The sequence below is a fragment of the Ambystoma mexicanum genome, chromosome 6p (assembly GCF_040938575.1).
Source record: "Ambystoma mexicanum isolate Mex_15411 chromosome 6p, UKY_AmexF1_1, whole genome shotgun sequence".
Taxonomy (NCBI): Eukaryota; Metazoa; Chordata; class Amphibia; order Caudata; family Ambystomatidae; genus Ambystoma; species Ambystoma mexicanum.
Genome location: NC_090935.1, coordinates 996,046,232 through 996,074,004, shown reverse-complemented (window position 1 = coordinate 996,074,004; position 27,773 = coordinate 996,046,232).

The window sequence follows — 27,773 nt, the reverse complement described above, 5'->3', positions numbered from 1 at the left end:
TAATCCACATAGCCTGCACGCACAGGGCCTGCCGCTTGTGAAACTTCCCGCACACCCCCCAAATCCACGTACCCCGCACGCACAGGGCCAATCGTGTGTGAAACTTCCTGTGCACCCCAGTAATACACGTACCCCACTCGCACTGGGCCAATCGTGTGTGAAACTTCACGCAAACCCCAGTAATCCACGTACCCCGCTCGCACAGGCCCAATTGCGTGTGAGTCTACCCACGCACCCCTGTAATCCACATAGCCCGCATGCACAGGGCCTGCTGCTTGTGAAACTTCCCGCGCACCCTCAAATCCACGTACCCCACACGCACACGGCCAATTGCGTGTAAACTTCCCGTGCACCCCAGTAATACATGTACCCCGCTCGAACTGGGCCAAACGCGTATGAAACTTCACGCAAATCCCAGTAATCCAAGTACCCCGCTCGCACAGGCCCAATCACATGTGAGACTACCCGCGCAGCGAGGTACGTGTATTCGGAGGTGTGCGCGGGGAGTTTTACAGGCGTTTTCATCATGGTTGTGAGCCTGTGCGCCATGTACGGGATTTGTGCGCTGTACAAGGCACACGGGGAGGGGTTGGGGGCGTAACTGGCGCTGCTGCAGGGTCGCTGCACCACTCTGCACCACAGCTGGTTTTGGATGTTAAAATCCATGAATAGGCTGTGCGCGGAAATGGATTTTGGCGCACGCAGCTGGCGCAGAAAGTCGCACCCACACGCAGTGCGCCAGCCGCGTGCGCCACTTGTGTGCTGAATTGTATGAATTACCCCGATAGCTGCTTCCCCCAAGTCAACAGGTTAAAGGGTGTATTTTTCAGCCTCAGATGGAAATCCACTAACTACCCATAGTGTTGTATTCAGTGTATTCAGTTCTTGTGCGTGGGATGACAGTCCAACATTCTATATTGAAATGCCATAGCATGCAGTTTTGCTCAGTGACAGTTGGTTTTACTTGCTTTATGCTTTACGTTTCAGTATCGCACCTGTTATTTATTGGAATAAACTTTAATAATAACACTTGAATTATGTGGAACTTCATCATGCTTACTAAATTTGATTGGCGTATGAAGATTGAGGCGGAAGTCTAACAGCGAAGCAGTGAAGTCACCTGGCATGTCACTTGTTCTTGGTGTGATGTTACACGCAAAATCGGCCTGCTCTGGTGTGGTGACAGCAGGGCCCGATTAAGAGTGACTGGAAAGCTGAGCAGCTGTGGGTCACTGGGGGAGTTGAGTGCCTGCTCAGGGTGACTCGGGAGAGTAGTTCTCAGGGTTATGGGGTGCGCAGTGCTGACGTGGCACTGGGAGTGCAGAGCGGCTATCTAGAAGTGAGCGGGTGTTGCATGGCACCCCTGCAAGGAGCCATGGTACATTCCACGGTGTTGTGTGGTCACATGGTTACCCATGTGACCAACCTAATAAAAGGTCCGAGCCGCTTCCGGCTCGGCAGTCACGAGTGAACCTGACTCCGCGTGTGTGTGTTGTGTTGGTGCCGGGGGGGTGCCTCGCCACGTGTGCTGGGCCCAAGGTCGGGGCCCAGCTTGAGGACGGTGCCCCTGCCGGGCAACGCCGTCCGGACGGTGCCCCTGCCGGGCAACGCCGTCCCTGTGGGTCCCCCAGCCATGTGAGGCGGGTTGGGGATGCGACCCCGGCCTGGGTGCCCCCAGAGCCGGGGCCGCGGTGAGCCGGTTGCCAGCCGGCCATGTGGGGAGCTCCGGTGTCCCGGAGCGGGTGGGATGAACCCCCACCCTACATCCAGCGGCGTGATCGCCGCACTTCACCGTGTGGTGTCGGGTGCCACCCGACCCGAACACGGGGCTGCCCGGTGACCCGGAGCAGCCCCCAACAATGGCGACGAGGATGTCGTGCCCCGCGTGCCCCTGAAAATGCATGCGGAGGCGGGCCCATCTCCAACTGGGCCCGCAATGGAGGAGAAGTTGTGGCCTGAGGGAGGCGCGGTGGCTGCTCCCCCCCTCTCCCCTGGGTGAAGGAGGATCGGCGGCATCGGCCGCGTGTGCTGCTGCTTCCCCCCCATCTGAGGAAGAGGAATGCTCTGCGGCCTCAGCCGCAACGGGTCCCGCGAGAAGGTACAGGGGGCGGGCCCAATTCCAACTGGGCCCGCAAAGGCATCGGGGTGGGGGCCGCTCCCCACCCTCGTGGAGGGGAAGGAATCTGCGGCGTCTCAGCCGCATTGTGAGAGCGGTGGTGGCCGCGTGCGTTGCCCCTCCCGCATCTGACGGGGAGCTGCCCGCGGCCTCGGCCGCCGTACACAAGAGGGGGGTGGCGGCCGCGGCCACAAGAGGAGATGGACAGCATCCACCGAAATGGTGAGGGGGCTGCCCCTCCCCCGCGACCTGGCCGCGGCGCACGCTGATGAGGAGGCCGGAGAGTGAAATGAGGGGCTGCCGAACAGCTGAGGCGGCCCCGAAGGAGGAACGGCATCGGCCGTGGCACAGAGGCGGCCCCCAACAGGAGGCGGGCCCAAATTCAACCAGGCCCATCTGAATAGCGGAGGCAAGCGTGGCCTGCATGGGCCCCGAAAATGGGTCAAGGAAGCGGGCCCACTACCACATGGGCCCGTGTGGAAAAAAAAAAATGTGTAGAACGAGGATGTCGAGGCCTGGACAGGACAAGGCGGAGCGGTGTAGTGGCCCTTCCAACAGCATGGGCAATGATGGCTGCAGGCATGGAGGAGGGTTGCAGCTCTCATGAGTGCCTGTGCGCCCTTGGCTGGGATGAGCAGCAACCTAAGGGCATTGGCCTGCCATCCGGCCACCAGCCCAGCATCCAGTCAGGGTAATATGATAAGCCCGGGCACCCGCAGGAATGGAAGAGAGCAGGAAGAAAGGAAAGGTGATCCACAGCACCCCGCCAAGAAGAGCTGCAGGAGACATGAGTGGCCAAACACAATGCCACCAGCCCCTATGTGAAAGGGGAAGTGTGTGGAGGGGCCTGTCGTCCGTCACCAGTGCCCTGCCGCGGGTTGCTCCCACACAAGTGGACCTAGCCGATGTGGCCCCTGGGCCTCCCCAGGTGCGGCTTTGCCGGACCTGTGTGACTTTGGTGAAGGTTGGCGGGGACTCGGACTGTGTATACTGCAACTTCACAGGTGTGGAAGATGGACACCACCATCGACATCCCCATGAAGACGGGGGGCCTGCAGACATGGACTTGTTTAAAGTGGGCCAGTATCTGGGCAATGTGATGTTGTGCACACTGGCACGCTCGGAAGGCGTCGGGTGGTGCCAGCGCCTCGTAGTTATGTTGTCATAGTAAGACCACTCACCCAGGTTAATAAAGGTGTATTAGTAGAGTGGTCATAGGAGCAATAGTGCGTAGTTAGTGACATTTGTTTTGTTTTGTTGTTATGGAAAAGGAGGAGTGTTGCATGGCACCCCTGCAAGGAGCCATGGTACATTCCACGGTGTTGTGTGGTCACATGGTTACCCATGTGACCAACCTAATAAAAGGTCCGAGCCGCTTCCGGCTCGGCAGTCACGAGTGAACCTGACTCCGCGTGTGTGTGTTGTGTTGGTGCCGGGGGGGTTGCTTCGCCACGTGTGCTGGGCCCAAGGTCGGGGCCCAGCTTGAGGACGGTGCCCCTGCCGGGCAACGCCGTCCGGACGGTGCCCCTGCCGGGCAACGCCGTCCCTGTGGGTCCCCCAGCCATGTGAGGCGGGTTGGGGATGCGACCCCGGCCTGGGTGCCCCCAGAGCCGGGGCCGCGGTGAGCCGGTTGCCAGCCGGCCATGTGGGGAGCTCCGGTGTCCCGGAGCGGGTGGGATGAACCCCCACCCTACATCCAGCGGCGTGATCGCCGCACTTCACCGTGTGGTGTCGGGTGCCACCCGACCCGAACACGGGGCTGCCCGGTGACCCGGAGCAGCCCCCAACAATGGCGACGAGGATGTCGTGCCCCGCGTGCCCCTGAAAATGCATGCGGAGGCGGGCCCATCTCCAACTGGGCCCGCAATGGAGGAGAAGTTGTGGCCTGAGGGAGGCGCGGTGGCTGCTCCCCCCCTCTCCCCTGGGTGAAGGAGGATCGGCGGCATCGGCCGCGTGTGCTGCTGCTTCCCCCCCATCTGAGGAAGAGGAATGCTCTGCGGCCTCAGCCGCAACGGGTCCCGCGAGAAGGTACAGGGGGCGGGCCCAATTCCAACTGGGCCCGCAAAGGCATCGGGGTGGGGGCCGCTCCCCACCCACGTGGAGGGGAAGGAATCTGCGGCGTCTCAGCCGCATTGTGAGAGCGGTGGTGGCCGCGTGCGCTGCCCCTCCCGCATCTGACGGGGAGCTGCCCGCGGCCTCGGCCGCCGTACACAAGAGGGGGGTGGCGGCCGCGGCCACAAGAGGAGATGGACAGCATCCACCGAAATGGTGAGGGGGGCTGCCCCTGCCCCGCGACCTGGCCGCGGCGCACGCTGATGAGGAGGCCGGAGAGTGAAATGAGGGGCTGCCGAACAGCTGAGGCGGCCCCGAAGGAGGAACGGCATCGGCCGTGGCACAGAGGCGGCCCCCAACAGGAGGCGGGCCCAAATTCAACCAGGCCCATCTGAATAGCGGAGGCAAGCGTGGCCTGCATGGGCCCCGAAAATGGGTCAAGGAAGCGGGCCCACTACCACATGGGCCCGTGTGGAAAAAAAAAAATGTGTAGAACGAGGATGTCGAGGCCTGGACAGGACAAGGCGGAGCGGTGTAGTGGCCCTTCCAACAGCATGGGCAATGATGGCTGCAGGCATGGAGGAGGGTTGCAGCTCTCATGAGTGCCTGTGCGCCCTTGGCTGGGATGAGCAGCAACCTAAGGGCATTGGCCTGCCATCCGGCCACCAGCCCAGCATCCAGTCAGGGTAATATGATAAGCCCGGGCACCCGCAGGAATGGAAGAGAGCAGGAAGAAAGGAAAGGTGATCCACAGCACCCCGCCAAGAAGAGCTGCAGGAGACATGAGTGGCCAAACACAATGCCACCAGCCCCTATGTGAAAGGGGAAGTGTGTGGAGGGGCCTGTCGTCCGTCACCAGTGCCCTGCCGCGGGTTGCTCCCACACAAGTGGACCTAGCCGATGTGGCCCCTGGGCCTCCCCAGGTGCGGCTTTGCCGGCCCTGTGTGACTTTGGTGAAGGTTGGCGGGGACTCGGACTGTGTATACTGCAACTCCACAGGTGTGGAAGATGGACACCACCATCGACATCCCCATGAAGACGGGGGGCCTGCAGACATGGACTTGTTTAAAGTGGGCCAGTATCTGGGCAATGTGATGTTGTGCACACTGGCACGCTCGGAAGGCGTCGGGTGGTGCCAGCGCCTCGTAGTTATGTTGTCATAGTAAGACCACTCACCCAGGTTAATAAAGGTGTATTAGTAGAGTGGTCATAGGAGCAATAGTGCGTAGTTAGTGACATATGTTTTGTTTTGTTGTTATGGAAAAGGAGGAGTGTTGCATGGCACCCCTGCAAGGAGCCATGGTACATTCCACGGTGTTGTGTGGTCACATGGTTACCCATGTGACCAACCTAATAAAAGGTCCGAGCCGCTTCCGGCTCGGCAGTCACGAGTGAACCTGACTCCGCGTGTGTGTGTTGTGTTGGTGCCGGGGGGGTGCCTCGCCACGTGTGCTGGGCCCAAGGTCGGGGCCCAGCTTGAGGACGGTGCCCCTGCCGGGCAACGCCGTCCGGACGGTGCCCCTGCCGGGCAACGCCGTCCCTGTGGGTCCCCCAGCCATGTGAGGCGGGTTGGGGATGCGACCCCGGCCTGGGTGCCCCCAGAGCCGGGGCCGCGGTGAGCCGGTTGCCAGCCGGCCATGTGGGGAGCTCCGGTGTCCCGGAGCGGGTGGGATGAACCCCCACCCTACATCCAGCGGCGTGATCGCCGCACTTCACCGTGTGGTGTCGGGTGCCACCCGACCCGAACACGGGACTGCCCGGTGACCCATTTGGTTGCTCAGGGTGACTGGGCCGAGTGATGCTGTGGTGGCATAGGCAGTGTGGAGTGGCTTTCAAGATGTGTGTTGGGGCGGATGCCTGTGCTCACTGTTGTTGTCTGGTGGAAGTGCTGGAACTGTGCTTGTTGACGGCTGGGACCTGAAGCCAGGCGGTGCACTGCTGTGTGGGAGGCTGATGATACACATCAGGAGCTGTGCAACGCACTGTTTGACTATTGCCAGCGGGATGGGGCCTACTGAGCTGATGTTGTGGTCCATGTGGTGTCCCGCATGGTAGCAGACATACCGCCACTTGAAGGTCATGCAGTGGAATCACAGGCTGATTCTTAACATTGGATGTCCATACTTATGTCAGGCAGAGTTATTATTGTCAAAGTATGGTCTGTAAAAGTGAAATGAAGGTGGCCAGCTGGTGTCCAGGAAGGTGACAATTAGGGATTGTGAAAATTGAAGAACGCTGTGGAAGTTCGCTCCTGCCTAACTCTCGTGCACAGAAGAAAGTTTTGGGTGACTGTGTATAAAGAGACAGTGGGAGTTCACTCTTGTCGAGACATTCTGAAAAACTATTCTCCTCTTCTTTGTTCATCTTGTGTTGGTTTTGGTATTTGCTATGCAGAATTTAGACCTGCCCCCCACGTTTTAGGCTACCCCTGGTGAGCTGCAAGTTCCATGTGAGGACTGGAAGGACCTATTCAAATTATCTTTCGTGGCATCTGGGAGTGAGAGGTTTTCAGATGAAGGAAATGTTCAACTCTCATATGTTGTTTGTGAGCAGAGGTGGTTAGGGTGATAAAGTAGTTACCGGATGCACAGGGGGATGAAGGGGAAGGAGGAGAAAGAGGGGATGGGGATGGTTTGCATTAAAGCGCAACGAAAAAAGGCACAATATGGCAAACAGATAAATGTGGTGTTGGAGTGGTATACATTCCTTTTAAGGAAACAAGGGGTTTGTGAATTGGTAGATTCCGTTGTTGTTGATTTAAAGGGGTTGTAGGCGTCGTGTGAATTTACAGGAATGGAGGATGAATACATCTGAGATCAGTTAATGATGCACACGTCTAATCCTAAAATACAGGAACAGTTGTGGCAAGTGAAAAATCCACTGTTGCAGGAAGCATTGTCCATTGCAAGGGGTATGGAGTTGACAAGCAAGTGCTTGAAGGAGGTTAATGCTGGAAGTAACAAGAAGAATGTGCAGGTGGTAAAAGACATTGAGACATTTAAAGAGTCAGGTGGGGAAGAAATGATTTGTGTGCGTAAAGGAATAATAATAACGCGGGGACGGTTGCAGGTCGAAGTCAAGAACCTCAACACGCTTTGCGCAGAGGTCAATGTCCCAGATGTGGCTTTGAGAAGAGTGCAATGAATCCTAAGGAGTGTCCTGCCATGTGAGTCCAGTGCATACATATGGGGCATTTTGCCAGATTGCATATGCCGAGCAACATGGTACCGGAGGCAGAGAAAAGGATTAGGAGAGAGAGTGGGATGGGCGATCCAATAAAATAGTCCACATTGTGGGTGATGTGGGACCATGGTGACTGGTTGTGCTGATACTGCATTAGCAGATTCAGGATCACCACTCTAGTTTAATTTCTTTATTAATTCTTTGTACGTTACACCTACTGACACCCCGTGTTTTGGTGACACCAAGATCCCTGTCCTAGCTTACAATGACAAATGTATTTGTTTAGTTGGTGCTTTAAGGACAGGAGAGGACATATAGGACTATTAACAATAGTAAGTCTGCAATTATTTTATTTTTTTCAACTAAAAGCAGTCTCGTACAATTGCATTTTTTTTACTACGGCTGAAAGTACACCATAATCCAAATATTTTCGATTTAGGAATAAGGGACTCCACATCCCTGTCAAATGTTAAGCATATCACTAAACAAGCTTGTTTGTTGAAACAAGCAAGGAGGTATCTTCAAATGTTCCCACAGCTTTAAAATATGTCCAATTCTTTTGATGCTGAAGATCTATGAGGCAAAAGGCAAATCAATAGCACTGTATGGGGCTGAAGTATAGATCTTTAATAATAATGAAGGGACCCTACGATTTGTTCAAAACATTTTTTTATGGAAAGGCTTTCGGTCCTGCCCACGTCAACACCAAACTTTGCATGCAATCGGGAGCTTGGTCTTGTTTATGTGTCTTACCAATTTTGGGATGCACTGCTGTCTTTCTTCTAAAAGAAAAACTCGTCTATCTCAACACCTAATTGAAGACCTTTGGTGTAGTGGGTGTAGTAATAGAGCTTTATCAGTAACACGGATCAGACATGTCCAACCCTGAGTAATCCTTTACCAGATACCTTGCATACTCTTTCTAGTGATTTTATTAACACACAGTTTATTTTAAAAAGTAGGTTCTACCTTTGCATTGGCAAGCAAGAGCAGAGGTTGAACTGTCTAAACCCATTAACAAATTGCACTATGGTACCACTAATTGCTTGGGGATCCAACCCTACCTGCTTTGGTTACATCATGCCAACCTATAGGTTTTATTCACCAAATTCAGGTTTAATTGCCTGGGTCTAGACATGGTCCCTTCCAAATGGAAAGAAGGTAAGAATGTGTAAACCTTTGGCCAATTTTGTCTTAAGGTACCCAAAACATTGCTGCATTTTCTTTTTTTTGTCCTTTCTTTTTTGTATAAACTTTATTTTAATACATAGCAGACATCAATAGCAAAACACATCTCAATGACATACATTTCCTGGCATAGATTGGCAATTTTACGTGCATTTACAAATTATTGTGTGTCACAGTATAACAGTTCAACCATGCAATCTACGTATCAGTCCTTCCATCTTAAATGGGATCAGCCTATACCTGGCATGCATGGAGACCTCTTTAGCTAAGAGACGTCTCATATGACAGTTCTGATCCTAGATCACGCTCCCACTTTGAGCGTACCTGGTGTGAGGGGTCAGAAATGTGAGAAAGACAACTTTGTGAAGGTTTTTCATAGATGCCGTTTTATTCACTTAAAAGGGTTTGATAAACGACTCACTACCCTAACCGAAAGATAATTTCCCTGCCTATCAAAATAACTAAAGGAAACACTCTAACAAAAGGAATATGTCCCTCACACGTAAACATACAAAAAACATATATTCGAAATATAACAAAACCACAGTTATGTCAAACATAAACTCAGTAACTATTTCTCCTTCAAAACCAGGAATGCATAACAACAGTTACAAATTAAGAAGTTCCAATTGTCAACACAGTTCTGGTGCTAAGGTTCTTCTGGCTCCAAAAGTCTTTTATGGGCTTTTGTAACAGTTCAACAGAAATAATAAATCCTTGTTTCTCCACCTGTAACAAATAGTTAAACACAATTTATTCTGAAGAACCAAAACACTTTCATAGTTCCTTAATAGCAACAGAAATGTTCTGTCAGTATGATTTCACAATGATTCACACAATCATATAGTGGCATTGCCACCTCTTTTCCACAGTCTTTAACCACAATTCAGTACTTCAACAACTTCCACCTGGCCCACTCACCTGCCAGGTCTAACACTACAAGGTCCCTTCCCCTGGTATACTCGCTTGCCAGGACTAATATCTTCTATCTCTACTGCAAGCACTTCTGTGGTAAAGTTCCTTTTAAACAACGTAGTAAAGACATTTGACTTTCAACAACTTCAGTAATTAACACATCTTCTGGAAAGACATGAACCACATTGGTGCTGTTTATAAGGCACATTATGCTCATCTGCTCATGAATACTCTTTATCAGGAGGGCTGCTCCTTTGCCAAAACAAAGTCTTTTGGTTTTCAACAATCTTAGTATCAACAACTTCAATATAGGCTATTTCTGCTGAGAAAACATAAAACACATTGGTGTTGTTGGTTCCACACTTGGGATTGCCACCTGCAAGACAAATTATGTTCTAGTCTGCCTGGGGCCTCTCTACATCCAGCTTTCTCTCCCTAGGTACCTCACTGCTAGGGTTCTTCGGTCCTTTAGCTCCAACTCTCTGCAGCTCAGATGCTTCTCCAAGCAGAGAGAGGGAGGCAGATTCCTTAACTCAGGAGGAGCCGCCCTCTGGAATGGCCTCCCGGCCCCCTCAGACTTTTGCTGGATCTTCTTAAGTTTCTGAAACTTCTCAAGACTTCCTTTTCTCCTCCTCCTTCCTTCTCCCCATCCTGTGCTAATGTTACTTGGAGGAAAGCTTTTAAAATGAACGCTTCCTGCCCCTCAACATCTGCATACAAATTCCCGAGGGGGGAAGCTTTTCAAAAACATGCTTCCCACTGTGCAACCTCTGTGGCAGCTCATGCGTCTCGACATTCCTGCAACTTCTCCGGCCTGGGCAATGTGGAGCGTCGACCACGGCTCCACCTTCTGCTTCTTCTCATGGCCTGCACCTGAGGGGGCACTTTATACTCATCAGACCCTCTTAGGTGTGGGTCATTAAAATCACTGGACTGCACCTTGCATTCCAGTACCTCTAAATATCATTTTCTCATCCCAGTACTTAGGGCATTCTGGGACTTGAAGTCCCCAAAGTTACAATTAGCTTTTTCTTGCTGAATACTGATTTTACATGCACTAACTTCACTTATATTTTGGACTATGTTTTCAGTAGGTAATTTAGAAGGAATCATGAATTGTTTTGGAATTGAAGAAGAGTTAGCTTTCTCAGAATTTAGGATGCCATTGTTCTGATCCACTTTTAATGTTCTCTTGTTGACTACAAGAATTCTTACCATTATGGATGTGGGCCATATTATGATTATAATTGTTCTTTTATAACACACTTAATATCGGAGACCAGTTTCTAAGTGCGAGCCTGAGATTCGAACCTGGTTTGATGTGAGTTGTCTTGCTTCCAAGACACACACATTGCCCCTGAGCTATCCTCCCATCCCTATAAAGGGGAGCTTTACGCCGCTGAATGATTGATTAGGGCAGTTTTCCCAGTTCTCGCTCTGACAACTAGCCATTGAATGTATTGGCATAACTGACATCTCTTCCTCTGAGGATGACAAATACTGCACCTCGTAACAACACTGATAATAATCAGTGATCACACTCCCATTCCCATATCTCCAGTGGCTCCTTCCAGGAGTCCAGTGTATGTGATCCCCCCTTAACTCTTTTCTGGGGCAGGGATACACAGCAGCAGCATGGCGGGTGGCTCACCACAATGGATGGGGCTATGTGGCAGTCCGATCCTCCATCACACCACCACTAGCCCACAGTACCTCCTCACCTGCATCTCATATGAAGGGGACGTTGGTAGCCGCATTACCTGGCCTTGGGCACACTGCCTCTCCACACCACGGCCATGGTTATGCACACTGCAACGGCCTCAGGTCCTGTGTTAGGTGCAGTGGCATGCTTCCACCAGCCTGAAGCAACAGCACTCACAGCACAGACCGGACCGAGGGAAGCCCCAGCCTCACCCTCACCAGCCAGCTGAAACATCCAAGGGCCCAAAGGGTGTTCTTGCCAACTCTTTCCTCGCAGACCCACAACGCTTTGCAAAGGGCTCAATCCACACGTAACTTTGGGTCATTGTACAAAACAGACTCCAATAACAGCACAAGCCAGGGGAGACACAAAACAGGGCTCAGTGTAGAATTTATTCAGCTGAGGATCTTGTCAAGCTTCAGAGCACTGAGGCTGTGCAGCCATCTTTGTTGCTGCTCAGCAGCGCCCTCCTCTTTAGCCCTTTCTACTTGACTGAGCACAAACACATTCTTGTTATCTCTGCTTAGGAGCCTGGGAATCAGATGATGTTGGCTAGCTTCATGGGATTTACTTAATGCTGTGCGTGGCATTGCCACGTCATAGTTTTTTATGCACTTTGCTAGGATAGCGATTTCTAAGAGCACAAAATGTTGCAAGTCCTTTGTGATATGATCTGTTTTCCCTATACCAATTTGAGTTAGTGAATCTTATTCTCGTCTTATTTTACAGCATTGCAAAGCCCACTCCTTTGTTGTGTTTTTATAGACATGTTTGTTGTGTTTTTGAATTTAATATTTGTGTACCTGCACTTGTATGGCATAGTCAGAGAAATAAAGTATTGACTGACTGACTGAAAGGGTGTCCCCTTTAGAATCGCATGCTTGAAAAACTTGTGAATTCCTCTGCAAAGCATTTTCCTCCCTTGCATATTTCCTTTCCCTCGGCTTTGCTGCACTCTTTCTTTTATTGCCACGAACAGTACAAATCACTAGAATATTCATCAAAGCGCATTCAGCGCGCCAACCATTTATAAATAATAAATCTGACGAGGAACACTCGCCAGCCGGTGCAGTACTGGAGAAGCGAGGCATCCTGAGATAATAATGCATGCCGAGAATGCACATAGCGCCAGTAAATTAATGCATTATAATAATAGAGCAGTGTTACAGATGAGAGGGCAACACTTAAAAAGAAGAGGCGAAATAAAAATTGCACTAATTAATGTTTTTATTGCATACACCACGGAAAACATTCGGCTCTACAGAAAAGTATTCCATTAACGCCGCTGAATAATTCATGTTCATAAAGAGAATCACAGCAATGTTTGCCTAAAGGAAATCATGGGAAAATAGGAGAACTAACTTGGGCTCAATCTGTTCTGCTTTTCTTTTACCCACATGCCAATGAATCATTGCACTAAGAAATGTGGATAACTCCATGCCCCCAGTTTAATGCAAAATGAACGTGAATCTAACATTGCAAATAATAATTGGAAAATAAAACAAACATGCATCTGAAAAATAATTTGTCTCCCTGTCCTTTGATGGTGAATTCTGAGGTCTGATTTGATCAATCACTGTTTCTGAAGGCTTTGCTGGCAATTCGACACCGTGGGCCTCATTACGACCCTGGCGGTACGGAGTGAACGGCGCCATAAAAGGTGCCGGCGCCGTTCACTCCGTACCGCTGCATTACGAGTTCCCCTCGCGGGACACGGTAAGCACGCCTGGGAAAACCAGGCGTGCTTACCGGGTTCCGCGAGGGGAAGAGGGAGCAAACAACGGGCCATCTCGTAATGGCCCGTTGTTTGCTCCCTCTCCCATTCCCATTCAGCCCTATGGGGGCTGAAATGGGAATGGGGAAGGACCGTGTCCGGGTCCTTGGAGGGAGGAATTACCGGGCCTTCCAAACTCGGAATGGCCCGGTAAGTCCTCATTCCGAGAACCCGGACCCCGACGCGATTTCGCCGGCAGCCATGCCGCCAATAGCGGCATGGTTACCGCCGAACTCGTAATGAGGGCCCATGTCATGCTCCCCATTCCCATGTTTCTCCCACTCCTCTAATGGTGAATTCTGAGGTATGATATGATCAATCATTGTTTCTGAAGGTGTTGCTGTAAATTTGGCTTTATGTTATGCTCCCCATTTACATTTCTTCTTCCCCTCTTTTATTCAGAAATTCTGAGGTAGGATTTGATCAATCACTGTTTCTTAAAGGTGCTTGACGCTATGTCATGCTTCCGATACCCATTTTTCTCCCCCTCCTTTAATGGTGAATTATGAGGTGTGGTTTAATCAATCACTGTTTCTGAAGGCTCTGCTGGCTATTCGACACCACGTCATGCTCCCCATTCTCATTTTTCACCCCCTCCTTTAATGGTGCATTCTGAGGTATGATTTGATCAATCACTGTTTCTGAATGCATTGCTGGCTATTCGGAGTCATGTTATTCTCCCCATTCACATTTCTTCTTCCCCTCTTTTAATGAGAATTTCTGAGGTAGGATTTGATCAATCACTGTTTCTGAATGCTTTGCTGGCTATTCGGCGTCATGTCATGCTTACCATTTAGAGCCCTCCCCCTAATGGCGAATCTAGAGGTATGGTTTAATCAGACATCATTTCGGAGTGCTCTGATGGCTATTCGATGCCATGTCATGCTTCCTATTCACTGCTCTTCTCCCCCTCCTTTAATGGCAAATTCTGAGGTATGATTTGATCAGTCACTGTTTCTGAATGTTTTGCTGGATGTTCGATGCCATATTATGCCCCCATTCCCCCCCCTTCTAATGGGAATTGTGAGGTATGATTTGGTCAATCACTGTTTATGAATGTTATTGGGCGCCATGTCATGCTTCTTATCCCCATTTCTTCTCTTCCTTCATTAATGGTGAATTCTGAGGTATGATTTAATCAGTCACTATTTCTGAATGTTTTGCAGGCTGTTTGTCACCATATCATGCTTCCCATCCCCATTTCTTCTCCCTCTGCTGTAATGGCGAATTCTGAGCTATGACTTAATCAGAAGCTGTTTCTGAAGGCTGGCTGGCTATTCGACTCCATGTTTTGCTTCCCATTGACTGCACAATCCATCGTCTAATCGCAGTACATTCTAAATACTTCCCAGAAGATGAATGGAGCGGGTGACTGCAGCCAGGAGCCAGGTATTTTGTATGCCTGCCGTGTGTTAACCAACCTGCAAGGCGCGATAGGTACACAGTCGTAAAGCGAGAATGTGTATTTAAATGATCTCCTCAGTGCTCAGAGAGCAGGGCCATGGGAGGCGAGCAGCGGAGAGAGCCAGGCCCGTAATCACCGCAAAGTCGTTGGAAGCTGACAAAGGCGAAAAGAAGACGATATTTTGCCGGCCATTAAAACTCGCACAGCAGGATTTATCGGTTAAATAAACGACGAATGGAAGATATTGAGCTGAGCAATTATGCTCCTTTTATTGACTCGCGCCAAGCTTTGCTCATTTTTGCAGAGCGGGGTTTCAGCTTGAAATGAAAGCCAACATTCAGTGAATTACAGCTCTTCCGTGTAAATGAATCAGGGTGTATTAATAATGCCGCTGAGCAGCGCAGTAAACGTATTCTGACAAGCCAAGCTCGGGCAGCTCTTTATTAACATAAAGCAATGCAGCGGTTCTCGGCAAACAGGTGCATTTTTCTTTTTATGGAAGCTATTAATAAGACTAATTAAAACCGGGTGCAAGCTGTGCAGGTACCTACTGGAAGTAAAGGCAGCCACCGTTTAAGAAACTGTACCGGCTAAAATGTTCTAGGCAAACGAAAATACATATATTTCTATAGCAACTATATTTGTGAGTCCACCATCTATTGGAAATGATTTGTATAGAAGCGCAATATGAACACCCAGAAAATATGTATTTGGCTAAAGGTTGGCGTTTTTCAGCAGTTTAAAAGGGATTGGCGACAGAAAGAGATCTGGCTTTATTAAATGCCCTTAAATGAATATGTCAGCTTCTCTCAATACTGACGCCTCAATGAGACTTCGTGCCTCTACATTAAATGCCCTCCACATACACCGAACCAAACGTTAAAGAAAGCACCTTGGCTCATTTGGTATGGATGGGAGCAGACACAGGACTCCATGTCTGCGATTTTACTCTGCCTCCCAAAGTATAGATGCCTCCAGGAAGACTACATGCCCCAGAATGCACCTTGCAGTGCTAAGTACATATTGCAATATATGGCTACATGTCCATAAACACACACGGGGCCTCATTACGAGTTTGGAGGTAGCCATGGTCCTATTAGCACCAGGGTTGCCTCCAAACCCATGTCCGGGTAGTCGGAATGGGGATTTACCGGGTCATTCCAACCTTGGAGGACCCGGTAAATCCCCATTCTGAAAACCATTCCCCATTCCCATTCGAGCCCCCATAGGGCTCAATGGGAATGGGAAGGAGCTAATAACGGGCCCGCAAATAGCGGTCCTGTTATTAGCTCCCTGGTCCCTTAGCAGGTCCCGCTAAGGGTGGCTGCTAAAACCAGCCGGCCCTAGTGGGACCCGCTAAGGGTCCTTGGAATACGGCGGTAGGGGGTTAACAGCACCGGCATCCTTACCAGTGCCGTTAACCCCCTACCGCCGTACTCGTAATGAGGCCCAACTGTCTCATTCAGTTCAATGCCCTTTCCTAAAGGGTTACATGTCCGAGAAAACACTGTTGGCCTCATTACGAGTATGGAGGCAGCCATGCCCTAAATAAGGGCATGGCTGCCTCCATACCGGGTTCCAGTAACGGGTTCTGTGAATGAGGAATTACCGGGTCATTCCGACCTTGGAGGACCCGGTAATTCCTCATGCACATAACCATTCCCCATTCCCATTTGTGCCCCCATAGGGTTCAATGGGAATGGGGATGGAGCTAATAACAGCCACGTTAATAACGGGCCGCCTGTTATTAGCTCCTTGGTCCACTCGCGGGACCCGGAAAGGACGTCTGGTTTTATCAGGCATATGTTCCGGGTCCCGCTAGGGGACCTCGTAATCAGGCATCCCATAATGAACGGTGCCGGTCCCGTACCAGCAGCCTTCATTACGGGAGCTCCTGCCTCGTAATGAGGCCCTGTATCTTGCTCAGTGAAGAGGTTCGTACTGGACTACATATCTGAGAATGCACCCTAACTTAAAGTTGTCCAAATAAAACTAATTTCCACATCATTCCTCCTCCATCACTAAGAAAGGGAACCCCCTCCAATGAACTATAGAGTCTGACAAATGCCCAGGCACACCCAGATGCTCCCATATACATAAAGGCTGCTGACTCAGCAACACTTACATAGATGCAGGGACCCGCAGATAGTCTACATACACAGGCACTCCCTACTATCGCATGCAGAGATGCAAAGAGATGATCCCACACACTGGGTGGCTAGAAGCCTAAGACAAGCCACTAACCACTATCTTCCATAGCTGTTATAAGAACTGTCATGTGATGTCTTTGATGCCATTTCTGATTGTGTAGCATCTGCCTCATGTCCATTAGAATATCAGACTTCAAAACAAACAGAACTTTAAAGGGAAAACTAGACAAACATGTCTCCTGACTCCATAAACTCTATTACATTCACATGTTTTTGTGATCTCGATTAAAAATGTCATGTGTCTCATTTTCACGTTTCATCGACACTACTAGTGATGCCATCAAGGATCGTATCTGTGATGTCATCTCTGAGATAATTGGTGTGCTCTACTTTCCAGTGATGTCACATCACAAGTGAAGCTATAAATTATGTCAAGTGTCATGTTGTTGGCGGTGACGCCTGTGATGCACAACAGGAGGGCTCTGAGTTAAAGTCGGTGCTTTCAACACCTGCGGAATGTCAGGGTTTTTGTTACATTAAACAAGCACCTACATGTGACTTCAACTAAACCTTTTTCACTGGAGTTCAAGGGTTATGCTGGATTGAACTGATTCGCTTTATCTGACTTTTACCTAAGGCTTGGCACTGAATTTTAAGGGATGATTTAGTATTCTATGCCCCCTCTATCTCTAGTACTACAACTGTTTATTTGCTTGATTTCATCAATAACATGCATTACTGATGTCCTCATGTAGTCTTAAGTCACACAAGAGGGTTTTTCAAAGTTTGTATTTTTAGTTTACCTGAAGTATATAACGTCCAGACTTGTCTTTAATTCAGGCCCATCTGAAAGATAAATAACTACTGAGGGTTTGGCATGAACCCGCCGCACACAGGCGTGACAGAAGAAGCTCTGGCAAGCACCAAGATCCCCCATGGGAAGATTGGGTAGAGACACACTGCACAGACCTAGGCTAGTGTCTATTCCTGCACTAATCATTTTTGTAAATGACAATAACAACCACATCCACACACAAGAGAAAGACAAGCAGAAGGATTGCCCTGACCCAGCTACACTAGACAGCGCAAGGTGAAGTTCTTGCCAGCGTCAAGGACTCCATTGGGCAGATTAGGTTCAGTCAAACTTGACATGGGGTTTCACCCTTTTCCTGCATCTTAACTATTAAAACCTGAGTCCAGAAAAGTAAACCATGATGTTTAAATAAAGTCAGAACACATTGCTACAGTTTAGGAACATCCATTTAGTCAATGTCTTACCTCAAATAGGATTTCTTCATAATCGTTGCCTTGTTTGAATGACTGTTTATAAGTGTGAGTGGCCGCTGTCTTTTTATTCACTCAAAGTTATGTTCACCAGAAGAAAAAGAAAATCAGACATGTCATAGTTGCAAGTCACCTCCTATTACGACGATCTACCACTATGACATTTTTATTTATAACATGGGTAAAAACTGAACAAAGAACAGCACACCCACATGCCTACCTACTCACAACAGACATTCCATCCCTCATCAGGCACATTTATTCCCCAATCAGACATGAACATAAGACATTGACCCCAAAGATACACCCTAAACGTCTCCCAGACTGTGGCCATCATGGGGAAAGAGACCACATTAATCTAAAAAAAAGTGTCAATAACCTCTTTAATAACACTTTTTTTAAAATGTGAGCTTCGGACTTGAACCTCCAAGTGTGCCAAAGGAGAGTCCCATCATCAAGACTGGATCCACACAAAAGTGGAAAATGATGCTAGAAGGTCCTAGGAAGTATAGTGTATTCCCTAGGTCTATGTAGGAGTTTGGGCCCCATCAGAATATAATCAATACGCGAATGCATGCCATGAACAGTCGAATAATATGAATACTCTCTGCTGGAGGGGTGTAATGTCCTCCACAAATCAAGGAGCCCTGCATCTCCCATACCTACATTTGCTTCACTTCCCAACAAAGAAAGCGGGCAGGGGGCATCACCAGACCTTAACAAAACTGTACTCAGCATGGTATTGAAATCACCTGCCCAGATAATATGAGTGTGTAATTAGTGAGTACATTTGTCTACCAAAAACCTGTGAAACGCAGGGAGATCAACAGTGGGGGCATACATATTAAGAATTGTGAATAGTCTGCGGTTCAGCAAGCCCATAAAAAACCATCAGGATCTTGTTCATGCTCTAGCCATCAGAACCTAAGTGGTTTACAAATTTAAGTTAACACTCCTCGTGAATTGGAAGAGAAATATATGTATACCCTACATACCCCTAGGTCCTGGCAAAGGTATCATTATTACTTCCAGAGAGATGTGTTTTGTGAAGCAGTAGGATTTTGGCCCTATGTCTCTCACAGTAAACCAATACCTTGTAGGCTTCAACTGGGTTATTAAGACCCCTCACATTCCAACCCATTAAAGTACAGGCATCCAGAAAGGTACATTTAGAGCTTAGCCTAATATTTGGAGCCATAAGGACGCAAGGTGGAACATATAATAACACCAAGGATCACAGGAAGCCCACTGCCAATCATGTGAAGTGAACTGTTTTTTAAAATAGAAATTACTATAAACCAAAACCCCAAGAGAACCTCTTCCCACCCCCACTCTCACTGCCAACCCTCAACTTGCACTTCAAATCTGTCAGGAGTCAGGCACAGGGCAAAGGCTATACCTCAGAGTATGCATGCAGTTTAGGAGAGATGCACTTTGTAATGCTAAATATAACAAACGGGGTACAGACCAAGCTGATCTCAGTTATAACATGTATTCATAGGAACTACAGGGGCAGGAGCTGGCTCTAAGCAAAGATACACAGAGAAAGCAAAGGCAAGCAAATATACTGGGCAAAATGGATTGATAATAATAAATGGTGTACTGGAATATGGTAAGGGGTCTCCAGGGATTATGGAAAGGCTTTGCAATCATTAAAAGCAGATTACCCTTAACAACTGACAGACAGCAGCGTCATGAGTTAGGCGTGCCGAAGAGACAGTTGTACTCAGTGAAAGGGTGAAACTGGAGACCATATACTGAAGCAGGTAAGATTCCAATAGACTAGATGATGGTAACAGAGGTTTTCACTTGTCTGATCTGAACAGAGACCAACCCAGGGGGTCACATTGTAAACAGATACAGAGTGGAGGCACAACAGTGGACCAAGATGTAATATAGGTGGTGGAAAGCAGCATAGAAAGCAAGAACCAGGTAACAAACAGGTAGAGAAGCAAACTACTCAGCAGAGACTGGAATATCAGGACACACAAGGCAAAAGACTCAGACAAGATAGGTCATCAAGAACACAGTGAATACGAGAGGTTCAGGAAACTCAGAGTACTTAAGAACAGGCCCTAGAATAATGGACTGAAGTCTGGTAATATCGCAGGCAAGGAACAAGCAGGAAAACCTTAAGGGACTAGGATTGTAGAGAGAAAGAGAGAAACGCTAGGCAGAAATGGGACAGTCTGTGAAGCAGAAATGCTTACAGAACACAGGGTGTTTGCAGAAAGTTACAAAGGCAGCAGAAATATCAGAACAGCACTGGATTGGCTTAATAATAAAACTGGACAGGTGTTTTAATGGAGCAGCAAAGGCAGGCAGGGTTTCAGAAGTCAAAAGCTGGAAAATCAAGGAAAGGTTCAAAAACAAGCAGGGCAACAACAACAAACAGGATTCAAAAGACAAAATCAGGGTATTGAGGAACTCCCAGTGGAAGCAAAACTGCTTCTGTTCAAAGTGAGCTTATAGATGCCCTCCCAGCCCACATCCCAACAGGGTGGAGCCGATTGCAGTCTCAGGCAGCTGTGTTCATTCAAGCCAAGCACCGGCTTCAGTAGCATGAGCAGTGGTTTGTAATTAAAGTCTCTTGAGCGCTCAGCAGCCTAGCCTGCAGTAGCCTGGAACAGTTGAATGCAGTCCTGTGGGGTGCATTTGCAGGCCCTAAACAGAAATCCCTGTCACCTGAAAAGCTGCATTAAACATTGTCACCAAAACAGCTGTGCTTTGCTTCCCTGGAACATGTGGGGCAAGTGGGGCAAGCATTTGAACATTTCACAAAGAACGGCTCTGCGTTTGCTTTTCTTTCATCTGAATAACAAGAAGTTATGCTCTGCATTCAAAAACGGACCTGCGTTTGTTTTTCTTGCATCTGAATAACAAGAAGTTATGCAATGCATTCAAAACGGCCCTGTATTTGCTTTTCTTTCATCTGAATACCACAAAGTATGCACTACATTCAAAAACGACCTTGTTGTTGTATATATGGGTTTACTGGTATATATGGCTTCACTGTGCTAAGGGAATGCCAAGTGTTGCTATGGGGATGATGAGCATTCTTTATGTGGAGCCATTGGGCTGTGCATGGTTGAGGTCACAATGCACTGCTATGGAACTTAGGATTTGTTATGTATTGTATTTCGGCAGTTGGAGATCTGATGCTGTCCTGGTTGAGGGTCTCAACTATATGTCTTATACGTGTCCCAATAAATCTGCTTTTATCCTCACCTGGCGTGTCTTGCCTCACTACACTTGTCCCACTGTTAATTCAAATTAAGGGCAAGGATTTAATAATTGCAAGTCGACACAGCTTTTGTATTCCCTTTCATGTGAACAGCAGCGCTCTAAAACACTGCAAATGGAAAAAATGGCATGGCTTTTGCTTTTATTCCATCTAAATCAAAGAACCGTGTGCAGGGGGCCTACCCCTCCATGTCAATGGACCAACAGCAGATGCAAACTCACTTAACAAGGACAAATTAAAGAATTTCATGACCTACAGAACAGCATTTAAATTGGTAGATGAAAAAACAGCGTGCACACGTGTGAAATAAAGAAAAATGGCTTTCAAAAGACACTGTGAAAAGATAACTTTGCTCACAAAGACATTTCTGTGAAATATGCTGTGGGTTGGGTGTTGACTAAACCCATTTACATTATGTTTTCCCTCATAAGACCTCAATTGCCTTGGAAGAGGCTCAGAATACTAGAAAAAACAGTTTTGAGTTCAGGCACAAAACTCAATTGAAAGCCTTGCCTCCCACTGGATGTTGCACCTATAAGTGAACTATTCCACAATGACATGTGAGGTGACTGAGGGCGTTATAATTCCCTGCTCTGCCAGACTTTAAGGAAGGCGGCTCATGGAGGACAAAGAAAGCAGGTGCGGTTAGAGCTTGACCAGGAAGTGTGAGTTCCTCCTGCACCCACTACCAAGGACAAACTGACAAACTTCAAAGTGTGTAATAAAAAACTCTCATCACCAGCTGAGCCAGGAGAAGACAGTTGGCTGCGGGGGATGAAGCACTGCCCTCCCATAAGTGACAGATATTACAAATTGACATTAAAGGATTGATTCATTTTAGGCATTTTTCGACTGCACTAAGAATAAGAAGTTATATCGTTTTCTGCTATGTTTCCATGTGATTTCCAGGCAGTTGTTTAGAGACCAAGAGCATGTTCCTAGGACTTTGTGGACAGTACTGGCCAGTAAAGACTAGTTTCTGGCTGATTTAAAAATGTGACAAGCATACAATTTGATGGAAAGATGGAAAATGAGATTATGAACATGCTTAACCAGTTGCAGAGTTATAACTATTATATATTTCATGAAAATGACAAAAATGCGCCAAAGGGCCATGCTACCTCGCACGGAGTTGACGATCGGCTTATCTAAATCCCGATGACTAATGAAACCGCCTATCTAGTTCTTATGGCAGTGGCTAGTATACCTATGAAGTTAGGAAACATAGCTCCGTTTTTCTAAAAAGTTGACCTGAGCAACAAAGAACTGTAATAAATGCTAAACAGACAGATGGTGCTCCCTCCCCTTGAACCAATGATGCCAGGGGGCGGGGAGAGGAATTGTCCTATCAGAGGAAAGGAATCATTATGGGGTACTCCACTAGATTGTGAAGTGAGTGATGACATTTGGGCTATATAAGGGGGTACTGTACCAGGGTGAGGGACAAACAGACAGACACTCACAAGAATCCGGGGAGACAGGAGAAGGAGGATCGAGAGGAGGCAGCTGAACCATACTAAGGAGAGTGCAGAGACCCGACCCCATGCCTAGCTGTCCAGAGTGTCCTGGGATCCAGCTGGCTTTCCAGAATCCCAAACCAAGGCTTGCTTTGTAAGTAGCAGATAACTCCATTGATAACACCATTGAAAATACCATCCCCAAATTGTGAGTCAAATGCATTCACTATTCCATAGAAGAATCTGTATTATCCTGTTTATGTCCTATGGTATTCCTTTGATAAATCTTTCAGTTGTCTGTATAAGTCCTTAGTATCATTTTGAAATAAATCAATGCATTCCCCCATTGAAACTCATGTTAAAAAATGTTGCCATTCAAAATCAACAATCTTGTCGAGTGTTTTTAGTAACTATAGTCATTAAAGTATATCCTGAACAGAATTAGTCTCTGTGTAACTGAAAATCGAATTTGCCCATGTATTGTGTGCATTTCCCCACAAACTCCTAATTGGCTCTGTTCTATTGAAAACCCCAAACTGTAGTCCTTCAGAGAGCAATCCATTTTGCATAGAATCCTGTCTGTAACGTGCCTCTGCCCTTGTCTTTGAAAAACGATTTCTGATTTTGAAAGCTACACCCTTTCCTTAGCTACCTGTCATTGTAAATCCTGTGAAAAACGAATTTCCATTTTCCGTTTGTATTTTATCCATTTGCATTTGCTTTTTCCCCAAAATAAATTTTCCAACCTCATTTCCACGTTGGTCTGTGTACTGATTAGTAGTCTCTAAACTCCCCGATCTCCTCCAGTGTAGCAACACAAATTTCCTTTATTCTGTCCCACAGCAGATCGGAGTAGCCGTGTGAATAATAATCCAAGTCCAATTCTGCCATTTGGCTCCAAAAACGGGTTTTCACTTTCTTTTTTCGGGCTTCCCATCTTGGGGTGGTGGGCTTTATTCCAAATCCTATTTTCCTCTCTCTATCCTTACTCCTTGCCACTGCCTTCCATTCAAAGGGATTAAATTAGCTGATGTTTAGGGATGAGTGTTGCAGGGGGAGTGCTAAACCCTGATTCTATCACTTGATTTAAAAGCTGTTCTTTTTCCTGTTTTGCCATTAAAGATGTGTGTACCCTGTGATAGGATATCTGAAACACATTCTTCTGTAGGAATCATTGCATTTGTGTTGCCACATATTACTGGCTGTTGTATTTTGAAAATGTTCTTTTTTCATTCAATAATAATTGAATAAATATGTTATTAATACACACCAGCCTGGTTCCTAGTCCATTGTGACACACAGGGTGTTTGTGAAGGTTGGGTGCGAGACGGGTTGGAGGCCTACTCAAATAAAAGAACCTGTGGTTTATTAAAAATCAAACACATTTTTATTGTGCGCCACATTCATTTTCGGGGAAGGAGTACCTGGCTGGAGGTGCCGTGTAATAATACTGTGACTAAGAAGGGGCTCGTCCGGGATTGAGGTTAGAGTTTTCACCCATGACAGTCTAACACAGCAGACTAAGCCATTGACCATAGTGTTACTTTTAGCAACTAGAAAGCTGTGTTACACTGTGAGGGTGCCATCCAAAAACTTGTAACCTAGGTATCAGGCCTGTGTCTCAAAATAAAATATTGTAACCATAAACCAGTCAAGAGCAGGGTATAGATTCTGTCCTTGCATAGATAACCAAAGGAAGAACACTCTTCATAATGAGCACCATGGATATTAATATGGGTAGGCAGCACCTTCTTTCCAAATTGTTCATTAGAGGGGAATGGGCAGAACAAACATAGGAAGCCTGGTTATCTAGTATGATGCAACAGGTGACCTCTATAAGTATGGATGTGTGGCAGGACAGTGGCCTGTTACATCAAGCCCTGACCGGGTTCTACATGATACAAAACATTAAAGATGAACACATTAAAATGATACAACTCAATGTGTACATGTACTGCCACATGATAGTCATGGAAGAAAGGTACCAAGAAAGTATAACCTCTGTACAAAATCAGTTTGAGCTTTTAAATCAAGCACAGAGTGAGTTAAGGCAGATAGAGGAGAAAATGCGAGAGAGACAACATTCTAAGTTAGAGTTATGAAACCTCATCAAGCAGCTCAAGGAGGAGTTGGCAGTACAACAACAAAATAATTCAAAGCAGGAGTCCCAATTGTCTGTATTAAAAGAAGACTGCCAAGAAAGGGTTGATTCCCTGAAAGGGAGTCAACTAAAATTGAACCAAAAAGTAACATACTATAGAATCTGCTTGGAGGACATAGGCACTCTTCAAAAGCAGATTAAGCAACTGAAAGAGGAAAATAATAAGTTAATCATTAAAGAAGTCCATTCCCAAGCAGAATTTGACCATGAACGCCAGAAGTTAAGCGCTATGAAACAATAGACAGATAACGTTTGTGAGCAGAACTGCACACTGTATTAGGAAAAAGATGCCCTATGCCAGGAAGTTTGAAAATTGAGAACAGACCTGGAGAGAAGTGAGTCATGTTTTCAGGAACTGACTAAGATAAAAGCAGATAATGAAAAGTTAATGGGGCACATTAGGCAAACAGAACATTATCTAGAGCAGACAATAAAGACAAAAAATGCTCAGGGTGAGGAGATGTATCTCCTGCAACAGAACTGGTCTGGGTACACCCAAACAATACAAGAAGCCCAAAAAGAGAATGAGGCCCTTAGTGTTGAGAACAGGGGACTCCAGAGCCAACTGGTAGCACAAGGAAAAGTCATGGAAGCCAGTCAAGCTCTGATAGCCCAGCACAAGGCTCAGGCCTGTGCATACTATCAAGAAATAGGGACTGGGAAAGAGAAATTTGAGAGGTTAGAAAAAGATTGTGCTAGATTTAATAATGACTTGAGGAACCCTGAACAGTTAGGGAGTGGTGGTGCAACCCCTGATCACAGTCTGATTCCCTCTGTACCAAGGGCCTCGAACCAATTTACCACCCTGTATGCACAAGGCACTGCTAACTTCATGTCCACAGGTTCACAAGAACCAGGAACCATGAGGCAGCCTGACTCATTTAGGCCCAGCATGATTGAGCCAGCAGGCCAGCATCCATCAGAGATTGATTGGTGTGCATCCCTGTATGTGGCCAATGTATCTGACCAAGAAGACTCCTATGAAGAGAAAATCAGGGAGTTAGATTGGTAGAAACATCAGCTACAAAGGAACCACCTGGTCCACTTTGCCAATAAAAAGCAGTATGTGTTTAGGCCCCAAAAGAGCATCTTGAAAACCTCCACCCAATCAGGAAGGTGGGGGAGTTCTCCACCAACTCCAGAAGAGCAACCCCACTGTGTGAAAGAGGGAGTCCGGGGGAAGTGATCCAGGGAGCCCACAATACAACAGGGAGAGAAGAGACTAGGCCCCATCATTCTCTGAGGGACTCCCAGGCTCAAAGAATCAGGGAGCTCCTAGAGGATAGGGATGGTACCTCAAATAGCAGATGCTCCGAGTCTGCGTGCGAATGGACTCTGGTGCAGTGGAAAAAGAAGGCTGCCAAACAAAAAAGAACTTTGGTAAAAGACCCCATTAGACAGTTAAAAGCCATTAGAAGTTTCATAACCTTGTACCATAAAAATGCCAAGTACTCCGTCTGGGAGCATCTGGAGCTGTATGACCAGATGATGATGTCATTTGACATTAAAAATGAACAGAATTCTGTGGAGTTTGCCAAATGGACATTCTGACCAGAATACTCCAGCTTCTTTGCTGGGCTGGAGGATCAGAACCATTCAAGGTGGTCTACCTACAAGGCGGTCATCTTGAAGCACTTCTCCATGCACCAAAGTCCCCAGGAGGCTTGCAAGGCAGCCTACAACCTGTAATGTGGAGAAGATCAGGCCCCGAGAGAATGTGTCCAAGAATTAAAGGGGGAATTTGCACAAACCACTATGCGGGTGTGCACAAACAGTAGGGAGTTCATCAATACATATTTCCATGCACAACCTAAGTACATTATGGGGCCGTTGGTTAGGGACTTCCACAATGAAAGGGCCTTGGACTGGGTAATAGAGCAAGCTACCCCGATCTAAGAGGTCCAAAAGCCAGCCGAAATTAAGAATTCCCCCAAAAACCCAAAACAAGCCAACACCCCCACTGCTGCCAAGGTGGCAGAGGTGAAGGTTACCCCCATTTTGGACCTAGAAATGGGAGGGGCCTAAAAATACACCTCCCACTAACCAACCAAACCAGAGGCAAAGAAGACCCTCTGACCAGTCCCAAGCAGGTGGTAACCAGGCAAGGTACCCCACAAATGTGTCACCTGATACTGCCACCTATACCGGCCCCAAGTACAAGGGGAATAGACCCTCTTGGGGTATGTATGGACTCCTCTGGCTCAGGGGGGATCCAATAAGGTGAGTACGGCCTGGGAAACTTCCCTCCAAACTTCCCTCAGGAGTGCAGTAATCTTCCACCCTCTATTTTAAGTTTGTTTCCCAGGTACCCTAAAAACACCAACATTCAGAGCAACCCTCCTTACTCTCCCCGCTTTCAGGAGTCTAGACCACCAAATCAGGGAGAAGGGAGATCCTGAGAGCAGCAAAGAGTTGATTCGCGTGTTGAGTGCGCAGCAGAACCCTCAGATGAACATGGCTGCTCAGAACAGCTCGAATCCGGGGTCTGGCACCCCAGACGAATGACTGGGAGAGAACCCGACAACCAGCAGGTTCCAAATGAGGAGTCTCGAGAGGAAGGGGGATGCAAAGCCCTAGAGCAAGCCTTCCTTCTCAACCCTGGAAAGCTCCTAGAAGCCTCTGAACCTGAATCCAAATCTCCTACCCCCAAAAAGCTGCAATCTAGGGAACAGATGGTAAGTAGGAGAAACCACGGCACAAAGAAGAGCCCTTTTGTGGAGGAACTCAGGTCCTCCCATTTGAAGGGGAAGAATCATTGGAGGATTCTGGGAAGAAAATCTTCTCTTTCAAGGATGTGCGATTCCTCCCAAAGAAAATGGGTCCCAAAAGACCATAACTCAAAATGGGTATGTATGGGGACTGACTTAGGACCGCCTATCCCTGATCCCCAGAAATGTCATCCTAAGAACTCAGAACTGAATGAGGGATCCTCCCCCAAACCGGTTTGAGTGACTGTCTAAGGGAAAAGGGGGATAGCACAGAATCAAGGGAAAAGGGGGATTACAAAAACTCAGAAAACTCAGGATGCCAAATTTCCTTCACAGATTCCCAAACTCCGACACACAAAATGGCCCAAGATCCCATGGTGTCAGAGTCCAAAAGAAAAAAACGAACTGCCAAGCTGGCCAAAACGCCCATTTCC